This window comes from Indicator indicator, chromosome 15 (assembly GCF_027791375.1).
Source record: "Indicator indicator isolate 239-I01 chromosome 15, UM_Iind_1.1, whole genome shotgun sequence".
Taxonomy (NCBI): Eukaryota; Metazoa; Chordata; class Aves; order Piciformes; family Indicatoridae; genus Indicator; species Indicator indicator.
In genome coordinates, this window is record NC_072024.1 from 7,321,935 (window position 1) to 7,336,496 (window position 14,562).

Below are 14,562 nucleotides of genomic sequence, written 5' to 3' on the forward strand. Positions count from 1 at the left end.
TATGTTGGCTACAGTGAAAGCTGTTTGAGATAGTTTGACTCCGTGATCTTGCTCTGAGTAAGCACAGATAACAAGGAAGTCAGAAGAGGGATTTTTTGGAGCACAAGAGTGTGAAATAGGATTAGCTGATTCACAGAGGATGCAATGACACTGCAGTGTATTTACTGGGGAAAGCGAAATCAATAGGACTGCTCTGCTGCCAAACTGAGCATAAAAGTCTCTTGAAGAAAATCAATCTTCTTTACAGGCTCATTAATGTAAAGATCAATTCACATTAAACTGTAATTAAACAGAGAGGGCTAATAGGAGAAGGGTAAGTAATCTACTGTGCCACAGGCAAAATATATCATGTAAAATTTGAAAGCTAAATACATGGAAAAATAGAAACTGGGAGTGGCAGGGAGCATGCTAGGCCTTCTTGAAAGGACTGGTGAGCTCAGATGCCAGTTGGAGCAGCATGGTCCTCATGAAAAAGAGGGTACTCTACAGTATTCCTTCTGGATATTTGGGGTAAGACAGGTCAAAGTCTGCAGTCAGTTATTTCTGCATCAGGAGTAATGTTTCTTTTTGAATTGCATGGCTTCTTGGAAAACTTTTTGTGTGTTGGAGATTTCATTAGAATTTGAAGTTACTGAGATTGTTAGTAACGTGGTCCTAGTTTCTTGTCTGACTTTGGCTTTCATTTTTGTTGTACCTCATTAGACCTTTGCATTAGATTAAAGTTGACTGGTCTTGGATGTGGCAGAGGCTGGATCATACTATTGAGCCTTATCCTGGAGCTGTTGCCTCATGCTGCTTTCTTGGGAAAACAAACTTATTTTAGTGCTGTTTGCACTAGCATTGTCAAATAGGGTTTGCAGGGCCTTTCTAAAGATCCAAGTGGTCCATTAGATTCTCTGAACTCCTGTTTTGCTTTCACCCAAGATTGAGTTAGCAGTTGAGTTAGCATTGCTTCTGTGTTAGAGAAAGCAATGCCAGCGGTCTCTGTACTCTGTTGATCCAAGTGTGATTTTTAGCAAATCCTCCTTCATTTCTACAGACTTTTCCTGGGAGCTGGGGTGATGGTGTTGAGATGTGACTCCAGTTTGTCTTTGCTTTTCTAGTTAAGGCGGTGACAATTTGGCCAAGTATCAGGAGACTTGCACCTTCGGTTCCTGCCTGTGGCAATGGCTCTGGGTGACCCTGGTTAGAGGAAAGAGCTCAAAATTGTTCATAGAGCACAGCTCAAGCCTGAACTGGTCTCTATATGAACTGCAAGCTCACTTCATGTTCCTGACTAGGCCAGGGTATAAACCTCTGTGTAGGCGGTGTTGATGGTTGTGAAGTTTGAGCTTAAATGAAGAATTGAGGTTTGAGGTAATGTGATAGCATCAACGTAGCTTTGGAGGGCATTTGTGGCCTGGGATCCTGCTGTGCTAATGGCTGTACAAACAAAACAATTGCCTTGACCCCCAAGAGTCTCAAGTCATAGTGGTTGGAGTTAAAAGAGGATGATCTAACAATTAGAAATAAGGCAAATACTCTGTTAATTCCATCTGGGGCACAGCAAGCAGTTTTGTACTCATAAGCACAAAATCCAGATGACTCAGATGCAGCCACGTGCAGAGTCTGGTTGAAGTCAGCAGGCTCTGCCTGTGTGCGGGATGTGTCTTGGGCAGCTTGGAAAACCACGCTGCCTGCCACGCTAGTAATGACTAAGTAAGGCAGTGGTGGTGTGTGCAGGTGTGGATCCATCAGTGGGAGCAGATTCACCCCCAACCCCTGCTCGCATCAGTCCTTACTTGGTGTGTTGTCTACAGGGAACAAATCTCCAGTGTTTACTTGGAAAATTCCCCTCAGACACTGGAGTGAGAGTTCTGAGGATTTGGTCTGTGCTACCGGCTACCCTGCTCAGCTTCTGGTTTTTAATGCAACATACTGATGTGGAAAGGTGAATAAGAATGCTGGCAGTTGTGCTGTTCAGTATGCAAGCAATGTATAGGCATAAGATTTTCTGAAACCCATCTCTCTATTTGTCTCTGAGTTCATAGTAAGGCTCTGGTGTGTAAAGTCTGCTAGTTTTTGAGGCCAAAGATTGCAAGAGCCTTTCCCAGTGGAGGAAATTCTCCTTAATCATGTACTCCCAAGCATCAGAAGAGACACTGTTTTGACTTCTCTGTTGAGCTGTTGGAACTGTTCTAATCATTTGCATATCCTCTTTGAGCTTTCAGATATAATGTGAGTGCATGGAAATGGCAAAGGATCTGAGGCTATTCCAGGGAAATGAGTAATCATTTCTTCTAGAAAAGCAACAGCAGTAAAGCACATAGTCCTCAGACTCAACAAAAGAGCATCAAAAAGCAATCTGGGCACAAACAGAGGGAAAAAGTAGTGAAAGTTGGTGGCAGCTCATGGTATACCCATTACCCCTTGAGGCTACTTTATTATATATATACTAGTGAGGATGACCAATTCATGAAGTCATGGCAGCTGCTTCTGCAAGTAAAGAATTGCTTTGACCTGGGCTAGGTCTGCTCTGACATCTGTGTGCTCCTTAGCAGGCCATGCTGGGTTAGTATTTGTTCTGGAAGAAGGAGGGGGACACAAGTGATCTTGTAAGATGGAACACAAGATCAGGAGTTGGAATACTGGAACAATATAAATTTTTAGGTCTCACTTTTGTGTGTCTTCCATATGTATTATGTCTCAAGGGCAAGTAAATTCCTGTTTGGGTAGGCCTGCTTCCTCCAAACTGAAGAGCAGGTATTGCCCCAGGGGAGGTGTAACTCATGAATGTAAAGCAGCATCTGATGTGTTGTCCAAGGGCAGGTGTACCTCGTGTACAATGCACAAGATGGTTTCCAAGTTCTGTCCCTCAGCGGATCAAACCTAGATTAGTTGTTAGGGTCACTTGAGACCATGATCTTTTATTAAGGTCAATATGAAAAACAGCCTCATATTTGAGCCTTAGAATAGCCCAATCTTGCTACTATTAATATCTGTGGTAGATTGACTGTCTCTTTGAATGGCATATGGCAAATAAAGCATTTCTACAAAAGCAGTTCCTTTGTTAGCCTTCACAGGCTGAGCAGATTTCAACCATAAATAACTTGCTGAGTTGAAAGATTTTTTTTTTTTTTTTAGCACATTTGAGTTTCCTGCCTAAAAACAGCGAGTAATGGGAATTTAGTTTTGCTCAGGGATGAGTAAAAGCAGAATTGCAGCTGCAATAAAGCAAGTTATTTCTGATAGAATTCTCTACTCATTTTTTCTCACTGAAAGATTGGCTGATTCAGTTTTTAAACAAAAACTGCACCAGATCAGGAGACTACCAGAAAATTTTACTGTTTCTGTGTTCTCCTACCTACTGAGATTGCTCAGTTCTCATTATCAGTCATCAGTTTGTCTTGATTGCTGGACTAGTGCTTGCTCAGAGCATCAGTTAGTTGCCTAGTGAGGAGTAAGAACAGGGCTGGGGGTAGAATTGATGTATTTCAGCTTATTTTCAAGTATGGTGCCATATGGCACTTTCAAAATCTTTTTATTTGGTTTACCTACAAGTGCCCTGGAAGGCTTGAGAACAGGCAGTGTGTTAGTTTCTCTGCAAGGCTAAAACTGTTTCAGCAGAGGTGTTAAAAAAAAATCCTGCCCATGTGGTTCAAAGCCTGGTGAACAAAACATCAGTATTGCCATTTACCTTCTGCTCCGTATGATGCTTAGCACTTCCATCGTTGCTTCTGCTGGCACTGTTAGAAACATTGTGTAATTGAGGGTAAAGAATCACAGAATGTTAGAGGTTGGAAGGGACCTCCAGAGTCCAACCCCCCTGCCAAAGCAGGATCACCTAGGGTAGTCTGCACAAGAATGCATCCAGGCAGGTTTTGAAAGTCGCCTGAGAAGGAGACTCCACAACCTCCCTGGGCAGCCTGTTCCAGGGCTCTGTCACTCTCACCGTAAAGAAGTTTCTCCTCATGTTAACATGATACCTTCTATGTTCAAGTTTGCATCCTTTGTTCCTTGTCCTATATCTGTGTGCCACTGAAAAGAGCCTGGCCCCATCCACTTGACACCCACCCCTCAGATATTTGTAGACATTGATCAGATCCCCTCTGTCTTCTCAAGACTAAGCAGCCCCACATCTCTCAGTCTCTCTTCATAAGGAGATGCTTCTAGTGTAAACAGTGCTCACTAAAATGAGATCCTGCCATGTCTAGGGTAGAAAGGATTAGCCAAAAAAATCTCAATAAAATTCATTTTTAACTGAATATGAGCTGCTTGTGTGCTGATTTATTGTTATCCCATATTAAATCCTCTAATTAACTGCAGAGATGAACAATAGAGTTCATAGCAGAAGTTAAGTTCTTACGCTTGTGAAACCAGCCCTGATGGAGGTTTATGGGGTGAAAAATTTGATTGCTGGTTAAGGTAGATGAGAAGGTGATCAGTTAAACTTCTAGATGAAGTTATCACTTAAGAAGCCACCTTCCCTTCCCTGTGTGTGCATAACTCTTGCTTGTTAACAGGAATTCCACATGAATATTGATTGGGAATAAGTGGTTGGGTGAGTACATGTTCTGCCTGTCAAACCATTTAATGTTCAATTGTACATCAGGGAAAATAGCAAAGGTGGCTGGAAAATGAAAAAGGAGTGTAGGGGGGTATGAGTGAAAAGACAACTGGTTTAGTGGTCAGCACTCAGAGTAAGTTGGGGAGAGGGGAAGAATAAGCAATTGATGGCATGGCTCATTGATTTTAGACTTCAAATATCTTCTCCTGTCCAATCTGTACATTGCTGAAGGAGTTGCTGAACAGAAAGGTGTTTAGCATGAACAACCAGGGAAAGGGATTGGACTTTTGTAATTTTCCAGATACCTGAAAGAGAAACACCTTTTGGTGATCTTATTGAAGATGGTTTTGGGTTGGGTTTTCCCCCCTCCAGATTATGTTCTTGAGACAGCTGTTCTCTCTTTCAGAGTAAGAGCAGTTGAAGTAGTAAATGGCTTTATTAAAGAAGCTTGAAGAACTTACTGGCTAAATGGTGGTAAATGGTTGCCACTGATTTTACAAGATCAGCTATAGAGGAGCTTGAGTGGATAGTATATTTTATACCAGCTTGGCATAGTACAACAGCAGGTCTATTTCAGAGCTCAAATTTTGTTCCCTGGATCTTTTGGTATCTTGTTCTGCAGTTTCCCAAAGCCATCCTTCTTACTTGCCATACTTTAACAACAGGGTGCCTAGTCTTTTGAAGAAGAACTCTTCTCTTTGTTGACTTGACCATTGCTCTTCCACATGGGAGCTACTCCTTCTTGCAGGCTGAATCTCAGCCAAGCAGAGCTCACAGCGAACTCTGCCCAGAGGCTACCCCTGTTCTGGTGACCTTGCTGACAAGACAGATAAGCCCTGTCAACAGAGCACAAGTGTGTGTCATGTTGGAATAGACTAACCAGACAGCTTATCTACATCTCTAAAGTGTTAACAGGAGCTTGACTGGCTAGTCAAAAACATGTTCCTCCAACTGCTGCTTTCTTCAAGGGGCAAATATTTTAGCAAGTTGTGCTGCAAATCTCAGGAGACTTGGAGAGTTTGATGGAGAGCAGACAATTCAAGTGCATTATCCTTTATTTACCTGCCTTAGCATAAGAGTCACAGAGCTCCTGTATAGTTAAATCCACTGTTTTTATCGTGCTCCTGTCAAAGGTGGGCAAAACTCCTGTGTCACATCATGGCTTTCAGGCACAAACTGTATCTATTAGCAAGAAATCTGCTCACAATTACAGTTTGGATTAATGTCACAGCATCATGGGCAGAGTCATTACATTTGAGTTACACTTAAATTTCTTCTCCACTTGTGTATTTTCCCTTCCTCACTTCTGAGGAGAGACAAAAGCAAAACAAAGCCACCCACCAAACACATGCAATCACTAGGCTGTGGTGGATTCTCTTTACTTTGATCCATTTATTACAAAAACTAAAATCAGTATCAGGATTTAAGGATAAAAGTGCCTACCTGCCATGTCATCCTGGACCCTACTGGCTTTCAAACGAAAATGCTGCCCTTTTTGATTAGAAGCACAAAAATTGCTTGTGCTGAAAATGAAGACTGGCTGGGAATGGGACAGGGGTGCTGTCCCAGCCTCTGCCCTAGGCTGGATCTGATTCTTAGTTGTCCCAAACCTAACTCATCTTTGAGGCCAGTGATAAGGATGTGGAGGGGGCTGGACAGTAACCCTCTTGTGAAGTGGCTGCTTATGCTGGGTGCTCTGCAAGCATGAGGAGCAAAAACTCATCAGAGCAGCAAACTGGTGGGAGTGAAGCAAGGCTCTTTCTTGGCTTCAATGACTGCCTTATGTGTTTAATTTGTGATAGAAAATTGAGTTTGGCTGGCACATAGCAGCAGCGGAAGAAAGCCTTTAAGGTAAAAGTGCAAGAAAAACCAGTGACAGAGCAAGAGAGTAGCAAACCAAAGACATAGAAGAACATAGAGAGACCTGTCTTCTGTCAGCACCTGAATAATCCCTTTCAAATTCTGATGCAGCCCTTCCTTCAGAGAGGTTCTGCTGAGTCCCACAGCCCCATTCAGACAGCTGGTGCAGAGCCATGTGGTTTCTTGTCGTCTTGTATGAAAACTGCCATTTACCTTTGTTCTGGGTTAACACAGCACACAGAGAGGAGGGAAAGTAACACAAACTTCTAGGTTGAGATAGAGTTTTACTGGCAATGCTGCAACACACAGTTACAATCTTGAACTATGATACTTGCTCCCACCAGCACTTTAACTTTGCAGCTGGCATGCATGCTATTGAGTATCGGCAGCAGATTCAACTCAACGCATGACAACTTTTTGACTCTCTCCCTTTTATTCCTATGTGATGGTTCTTCTTCCTACCAGAGTTCAGCACACAGCAGAGCTTCTCCTCTCCTTTACAGCCTTTTTCAGTACCAGCTCCAGACTCAGGTTAGGGAATGCAAGAAGATGGGACAGTGAAAAGAGCACTGAGTGTCACTCAGAAAGGGGTGAAAGACTAGCACAGCTATGAGTGTTCTTAAGTATTACAAGTTGGGCAGCCCTTGTTTAAGATCCTTGGCCCCAGTGCTATCAGGTGCATCATGCCATGCCTGCACTTACCACCAAGTGATGCACACATTGAGGACAAATGAGATATTTTGAGGTGGAGCTGCACACAGGAAGATGAGGTTGTGCTCTGGTATCAAGTTCATGAAAGTTCAGGAAAGCTCCTTGTGGGGAAGCTGTGGCAGGCAATGAAAGATGCTTTGCACAGCCTTTTTAATGGCTCTATGCCCTTTGTGAATACATCAGTTAAAAAGCCTCTGCAGAGTACAGACTTCATTCACAAAACATCCAGTGTAACCAGGAGAGCAGAAACTTTGGTACTCGTGGAACCACCCTGATGAGAGACTGTGCCCATACCAGAATGTCTCAGCTTCAGGAATCTTAATTTGCTTTCATGTCATAACAGATTGTGTAATCTGCTCAAGAGGTAAGACAGCCTCTGTTTTAAAGATGGCTAACTCCTGGTCCTGCCTGTCCCACACGTTTTGCTGTTAGTGGACTTGAATAACCAGAGGCTTTGGAAATTGCATACTGTGAAAAATATCCAAAATCATGGTGGCAAATCAGAAGAGGTGAGAGTAAATGCAGATCAAAGTGGGAGCTTATAGCCATTCATTGCAATACTCCAGTCATAAGGTCATCTAAAGTCAGAAAGTTTGCATAAGCATTGCTAGTGCAGGAATAACCTAGGAGAACACATGTCTCACTGGATATGGTGCTTTTGGTTACCTTAGAAGAAAGGCTTTCCTACATGCAGTTCATCCTGAACCCAGTAAAAGCCTTTAGTCAATGTTCATCAAATCCAGGCCCTTGCCTGTGTTTAGCTCATGAACTCTCACCCATCTGGCTGCTTTATGAAAGAGCCGTGAGAGCATGCCCCACAGCTCTGCCCATGGTCAGGTCCTTGGGACCCAAAGATGCTCTGAGGCCACACTTGGACTGCACCAAGGTCAATGGTTCTAGACCATTGGTGTGAAAGGCAGATGTTTGGTCCTGTGGGTGGCCACAGAGTAGCCCTTAACACGCAGTGAAAACATAGCTCTTGAGTCACTCTGATCTCACATGAATAGTCCTGCTGACTGCAGTGGAACTATTTGTCTGAGTAATAGTTTGCTTGTGGAAATAAGGAGTTTGTAACACAGCTGTTTGCAGTGTCACCGACTTGTCTTGCAGGTGGCTACAGCTCCAGGTCCAAAGGGATCAGTTAGCAAATCTCATCACCCGGACTGCTTTCTGACTGTAAACATCCATCACCTGGAACAGGGATGCAGTCACTTCACTGTGAAGGGTTGCATTTTTTCCCTACCTCCCCCTCTTTAAAAAGAAAGACACTGTTTTTTGACCCCTCCTGTCTGTCACAGCCTGCATATCACTGTGGGTGGTTTGCTTCGTGCTTGCCCGTCTTAAACCACCCACACAAGAGAACATACCCTGATGAATGAAAGCCCCCTGAAATAGATCTGTTTTGAAGCTGTTGTACAGCAGACAGAAATGTCTTTAAACTTTCTGCCATAGTCTGATATAGTTGGAATAGCTTTGTCAGCCTGTTCTCATTTTATGCATATTCATGATGATTTGAAGTGAAAAATGGTATTAAACTGTCACAGATTTTGTTCCCTTTTCTTGAGGAAGTGCTAGGGAGTGGGAAGATCCTAAGATAGACCCTCAGACAGAGCATGTAAACCCTTAAAGGAAATTTAGGAGGCCTGTGAAAATTATGCAAGGGGTTTTTTTGTACTTTGTTTTTTTGCAGCTGACCCTAAACTGCAGTGACTGCCTGGCCTGCCACTGCTCCGCTCTTGTGCATGCCACCAGCACCTGAACAAACAGAGCCCTATCTGTAGCAGCCTGGGAATTCGCCAGGATTCCTCAGGGAAGGAGTGATTCAGAGCATCTGAGAAAAGTGGGGGCTGCTTCCATGCATCCTTGCTTCCTGCCTGGACAGTAACCCATGCAGCCTTACTCAGAAAGGACAGCGGGGCTGTTCCCATAAGCAAACACAGCGTGTCTTGTGTTGAGTGAAAACGTACGTTTGTGTAACGGTGCAAAGTCTTTAGCCTCATGGATTGTCCTGGCAAGGCTGATGTGACAGTGCAAAGTGTCAGGCAGCTCGTGGGGCTTTTCCTGGAGCAGCTGGGAAGCATGAGGCCTTATGCTCTTCGGGCAGCCTCAAGTCTTTCAGGGAAGGTCTCGTGCAAAGGGCTAGCAGACGGTGTTCCACAGATTTCCATCATGTCACCTGCACGTTTACTTCATCTTCTGCTGCCGAGATTGCTTCACTGCTCTAAGCAGCTCAAGAAGGAATTTTTTTTGAATTAAAATTCTTTGGAAGCAAAAAAAAAACCACCAAACGAAAAAACCCCTTATGAGTAGAATGTTAAAATGACATAAGAAAGTCTGCACTGATAAATTGTATGAACTTTGAGTGAAAGCTGATGTCCAGGTCCCAATAGGATTCTCATCTTTCCTTCTTTCCACAACGTTAGTAAGAATCACTTGTGACAGGTCTTCATTTGCTGATTGTAATACGGTGACCAGAGCAAACATTTCTGTTGCTGCTGTTGTAAACACAAACTCATCCAGCACATTGTCAGTTCCCCTTCATCCAATTGCTCAGGCGTTGCATTCTTCTCTGAAACTGTGATGATTTTTTAATTATTGGGGTTTTGGGGGTGTAGTGAATGTTGGGCTGAAAAAAATCAGATGGCAGATCACCTGAGGTGAAAGTTTAGGAAGTCATTTCTTGAACCCTCTTCAGTGTTTCTAGAAGGATCAATATTAGATCTTGGCCTTTGAATTGAGAAGGTAAAGGAAGAGAAGGCCAGGTAGTTCCAGGCATTGGTTAGTCTTGATGTATGTGATCTGTTTCCTGTTACAGTGCCTTTGATCTTGCTGTCTTTGCATGGTCTGTCTTGGACACCAAACCTTGCCTTCAGTAGGAAACGCCATAACTCTTTCTGGCTCCAGTATTTGGTTTCTTCAGTGCTTTCCCTGTATGGAAATATTAACCAAACCCTAAACTTTTTAATCTCTCTAGTCTTGTGATCTCCCTCATATGCTAATTTTGAAAATGTGCTGGCATATTAATAGAACCCTACCCAAGGTGTGGAGCCTCTCTTTTGAAGCTTAGTTTTATTTTTGATGCCTATAACAGGTGTTGGTTTAATAGGTTTGCTGCATTACAGCTTGCCTTTTTTTTTCTTTTGTGATCCCAGCCAACTGTAAGCTGACACTACATGAAGGCCAAGCATGTGACTTCTCTGCCTTTAGCCTCACTTCACACCAAACATTTGCGCTGCAGACTCTGAGCAGCCAAGGCAGCCTTAATTCAAGCTTTGTGTAAGGCAGGAGGGTTTGTGCTGATTGTATTTAAATCAGCCCAGCCAAAGCCCCTCGTACATTCCCATCTGAGGGTCTGCTTGCTTTGATTTTTCCGCTGTCAGCTTTCTAATGGGCAGCTGCTGAGGGGAAGTGAGTGTGGCTCAAACAACAAAGGAGGGTGTTTGCTTTGCTCTCTGCAACGATTTCACACAAGTAGTTTGAAGCCATGGTCTAAATTAAACTGATTAGCGTCCTCCCAAGGACAGGCTTGCCGCACAAAGGAAAGGTGAATTTTTCTCCTATTAGGTCTAGTGGAAAACGTTTCACAGACTGTTTATCAAATGAGCCTTCACCCAGACACTTCGGATGAGGAAACCCACTGGGTTTTACCTCTAAAATACAAGCTGAGATTCCTGGAAATGCTGCAAGTTTTTGACTTTGTGCCACCTGTTGTTTTCCTGCCACCCCCTTCGGCTCTCTCCTGGCTTAGAGCAAACCCAAACACGCTTTGGCTTCCCTGCAACATTTTGCTTGTTTTTCTGTCTTGCAGCAGCCCAGAGTTGTGCGTTCGCTTCCTGAAGTGGTCCTCCCAGGCTTGGTTCAGCAAAGAGCTGCCGGAGGTTAATCCAAATCTCCTGGAATCCTAAGGGATCTGTTCATGAGCATTGCAAAGTGCAAGAGCTAAGAGGCTGTGCTCCCTCAGGGTGTTGAGCTGTGGTATGGGTGGGTTGAGTAGTGGTGGCTGGGGGGTGGCTTCCCTCAGCTCTCCACTCTGTTTGCAGCTGTAGCTGGTGGTGACCTGAGGATGAAGGAGTTCCTGAACAACTGCCGTTCACGAACTATGTATGCAGCTAAGAGTGTGAAAGTAATCCATTGCTGACTTGCAGTCACCTTAGTTTGGCACCAAGATGTTACAGTTCAAGATCTGTGTTAGCTGCAAATGGGATGTCTCTGGAAATGAGGTTGGATGTGAACTGGGAAGTTCAACTTTTTTAGCCAGATCCTCTCATATTCAAGCCCAAAGGGACTTGGATGGGCTCCTTAGTTCTTAGGATTTCTTTTTCACTTGAGCTGCTTTCATTCCAGTGAAGCCAGTCCTGCATCATCCTAATCTAGCATTAGATTCACACACAGATTGGTAAACCAGAGGTAGAGAAGGGTTAAGAAACTTGCCCAAGGCAGATGAGTATTTGCCAGAGCTTGGAATAGAAACTAGGAGACTTGGCTCCTACTCTGGGCTCTAATTGCACAATCTCACGCTGAAGCCCTGTCATTGTATACTCTTGAGGTAACACTGGCTGAAGTGAGATGGGGAAAGCTGTTTCTAGGCTGTGATACCTAAGTAGTGGGGAGAGGAAAAGACACCTGGAGGCAAATCAGTTGTGGAAGCTCTGATAATTTGTGCTTTAAAGCCTGGTTTCGGCAATTGGTACTAAAATCTGATCTGTCGCCTTTGAAGCCAAGCGAGTGTAAACTAAGGAGCTAGTTGGGAAAAATCCAGCCCTTTTCCAGTCGCTGCTGAGGAGGGGAGTGGTGAAGCTATAACGTCACTGGTCTTTTTTTTTCTGTAAAACACTCTGGTGATGGGATCAGGAACAAAGGCAGGCAAGCTGAAGGGATCCAAGTAATAACAGGAGGGGTTAAATCATATCCCAGCTCTTACTGCAAGAATGAAAAATCAAATGTAATCAGGCTAGTAAAAGGTTTGGCCGGTGTTACGTTCGTATCACATGCTGCGTATAGGAAAAGTCAGCCGGGCTGGTTCTGTTTGAAGTGCAGGGCTTTGAGAGGCTGCAGTGCTTTGCAGCAAACTGTCTGACATTCCCCAGCTGGGACTGGCTGTGGATGGTGTTTGGAGCTGAGAGTTACATTTGGAGTCAGCCCATGTTTGAAGGAGACAGAGAGAGGGAGAGAAAGGAGCCTGTTTTTTTTTCCTGTGTGAAACCATGCATCCATCTAATCTGCCAGCTGTAGCACATGAAAAGCAAGAGGCAAATGGACAGAAGTCACCTGGAAACTACTAACATGGCTCAAACAAAATAGTTCTTTCCTGTCCTTTTCTTCCCTTCTCAAAGTCTGGCTTCTGGGACAGGCTGGGAGATCTGGCAGGCAAGCAGGCTAGATATATGTTGAGCAACTAAAGCATAAAAATATTAATACTAAAAAAAAATAACATTGGCTTCTGAAGAGCATTTCGTGTCCAAAATCTCTCTGTGCTTTCAGTCCCTTGCAGATTTAGCTGCCCTGCACAGGGATTGTCAGGTAATTTATGGATTCTCTGCGTTCATTTGTACAAGCCTTCATTTCCTGTTAATTTAAGGCCAGATTCATCTCAGCCATCACAGCCTAAATGAGATCAGAGTTGAACTCGCAGTTTCTGCTTCAGGAGAGCTCCAGAAAACATGCTTGAGGTTTGCTTTTACTTATGACTATGTTCAGGTCCTTTTCTGAGTTGGGGTCACACACACATTTAGTAGACTCTCTTCTGAGGGAAGGAAAAAAGATTGAAGCTTTTGAATTTGCTTATTCTGATATGAATGAACGAGCTCATTGCAAAAGAAGCTAGCCCTCGGGGAAAAGAAATCCTTATCTTCCATGTGTTCAATTTGTGGTGACAACAAAATTCTAGGTGTAGTGAATTTTCCTGTCTTTCATTCTCACTAGAGTATAAATTCACTGGACCCCTCTGTTCCACTGTGTACATAGATATGAAAATTCAGTCTGAATATTGATTATTTTGTTAGTAGCCATATCATTGCCTTTTACAGTTTATGGTTGTAGAGAACTGTGTGCCTGTAACCCATGGAATAATCAGCTCAGGGACATCAGTTTTGACTGTCCTTTGATTTTTCTTGACACCTTTTTGCATCATCTTAGCAGCACGCTGGTAGAGTGGTGCAGGATTTGTTCTAAATGTTTTGTGAGCCTGCACAAAATTAATTAAAGGGACATTTAAACTTTTCAGTCAGAACAACATTTCTGCAAATGTTTATCCAGTGTGAGTGAGAGGCTTGAGCTGGTTGGTTAAAGGGTGAGTCACCAGCAACTAAATTGTTCTGGGGTTACAGTTTTTATCTTCTTCCCACCAGGAAATGTGGTAGTGGAACAATCTGCTGCTAGTAACAGGGAAGGTAAATGAGTGCATCTCAGTATGTGGAGCAGGTCTCTGTCACGTGCTACTGGTATTTTCTTTTGAGGAGAGAGTTTTATTTTGAAAAGGGCATGTCTGAACTCCTGGCAGAGCCTGAAGTGAGTCTGAAGCTGGAGAACATGAACTTCTAGACACCCATCAAGTGCAGTGCCTTAGAAGGCAATGGTCGGACATCAGTCAGTTTTTTGTTTCAAAGAGCTGATGCTTTGTTGGGAGAGCTGGGCTGTGCTGGTTTGCATGCAAGAGTGCTTTCACTGGCTGCTGTCTCCTCCTGGTTACTCAGTGGGTAGCTGCTGGATTAAGGCACAGTACTTGTGTGAATTCCCTCTCCTATCTCTTATTGTTCAGCAAGTTCTCAAGTGTCTGGTGAGCTTCTCTGGAAGTGCCTCAGCCTTGCCAGTAATACCAGTGACTGGTCTAAATGCACATCAGGCATGTGCTCTACTTCTTGTGACTAATACACTATGTATTTTTTTAATTGATTGCTGTTCTCTACTGATTCAGGCCAGAAAAGAGTCAGAGGAAAGGACAAAGGGGTTTTTTAGTTTAACCTTGTTGAGTACAGATTCAGTCTAGAGGTATTTAACTGTTTGATGGCTGTGGAAACCCTGAGGACAGCTTGTAGCACCTTCTTTAAAGAAAAGCATGTGATTGAACCTTTCAGAGTGGTGCTGGTCAGACAGCAGATGCAGGTGACTGTCACAGGGTCTGAGCCTGCAGTTGTTTCTTGGGCAGAGCACTGGCACTGCAGAGTTGTCCCAGTTGAGCAGTAGGACAAAGGTAGCAAAAGATGAGGAAACGTTTCCAAGCCCTCTCACAGCACTTCTGTGCATTACAAATCATTGTAACATAGTCCAAAGCTGGAAGCTTTCATAGAAATCTGTAGGAATTAAGGAAACAACGTTTTGTAACTTCTGCTGTGATCTTATTTACTGTTTCCTGCTCTGAAAATTCCATAGTTTGTGTAAAACAGTGGCAAGTTGCTTAAACCATCAATCAGCCTTCCCTACTTGTGGGATTAGAATCCAACTCTACA

The 14,562-nt window shown here is 43.6% G+C and overlaps 1 protein-coding gene across 1 annotated transcript in view; it reads left to right on the forward strand.

Moving 5' to 3' along the window:
* LRIG1 (leucine rich repeats and immunoglobulin like domains 1) overlaps window positions 1-14,562 on the forward strand; it is a 92,404-nt gene that overhangs the window by 46,614 nt on the left and 31,228 nt on the right. The gene's annotated exons all lie outside the window — the stretch shown is intronic.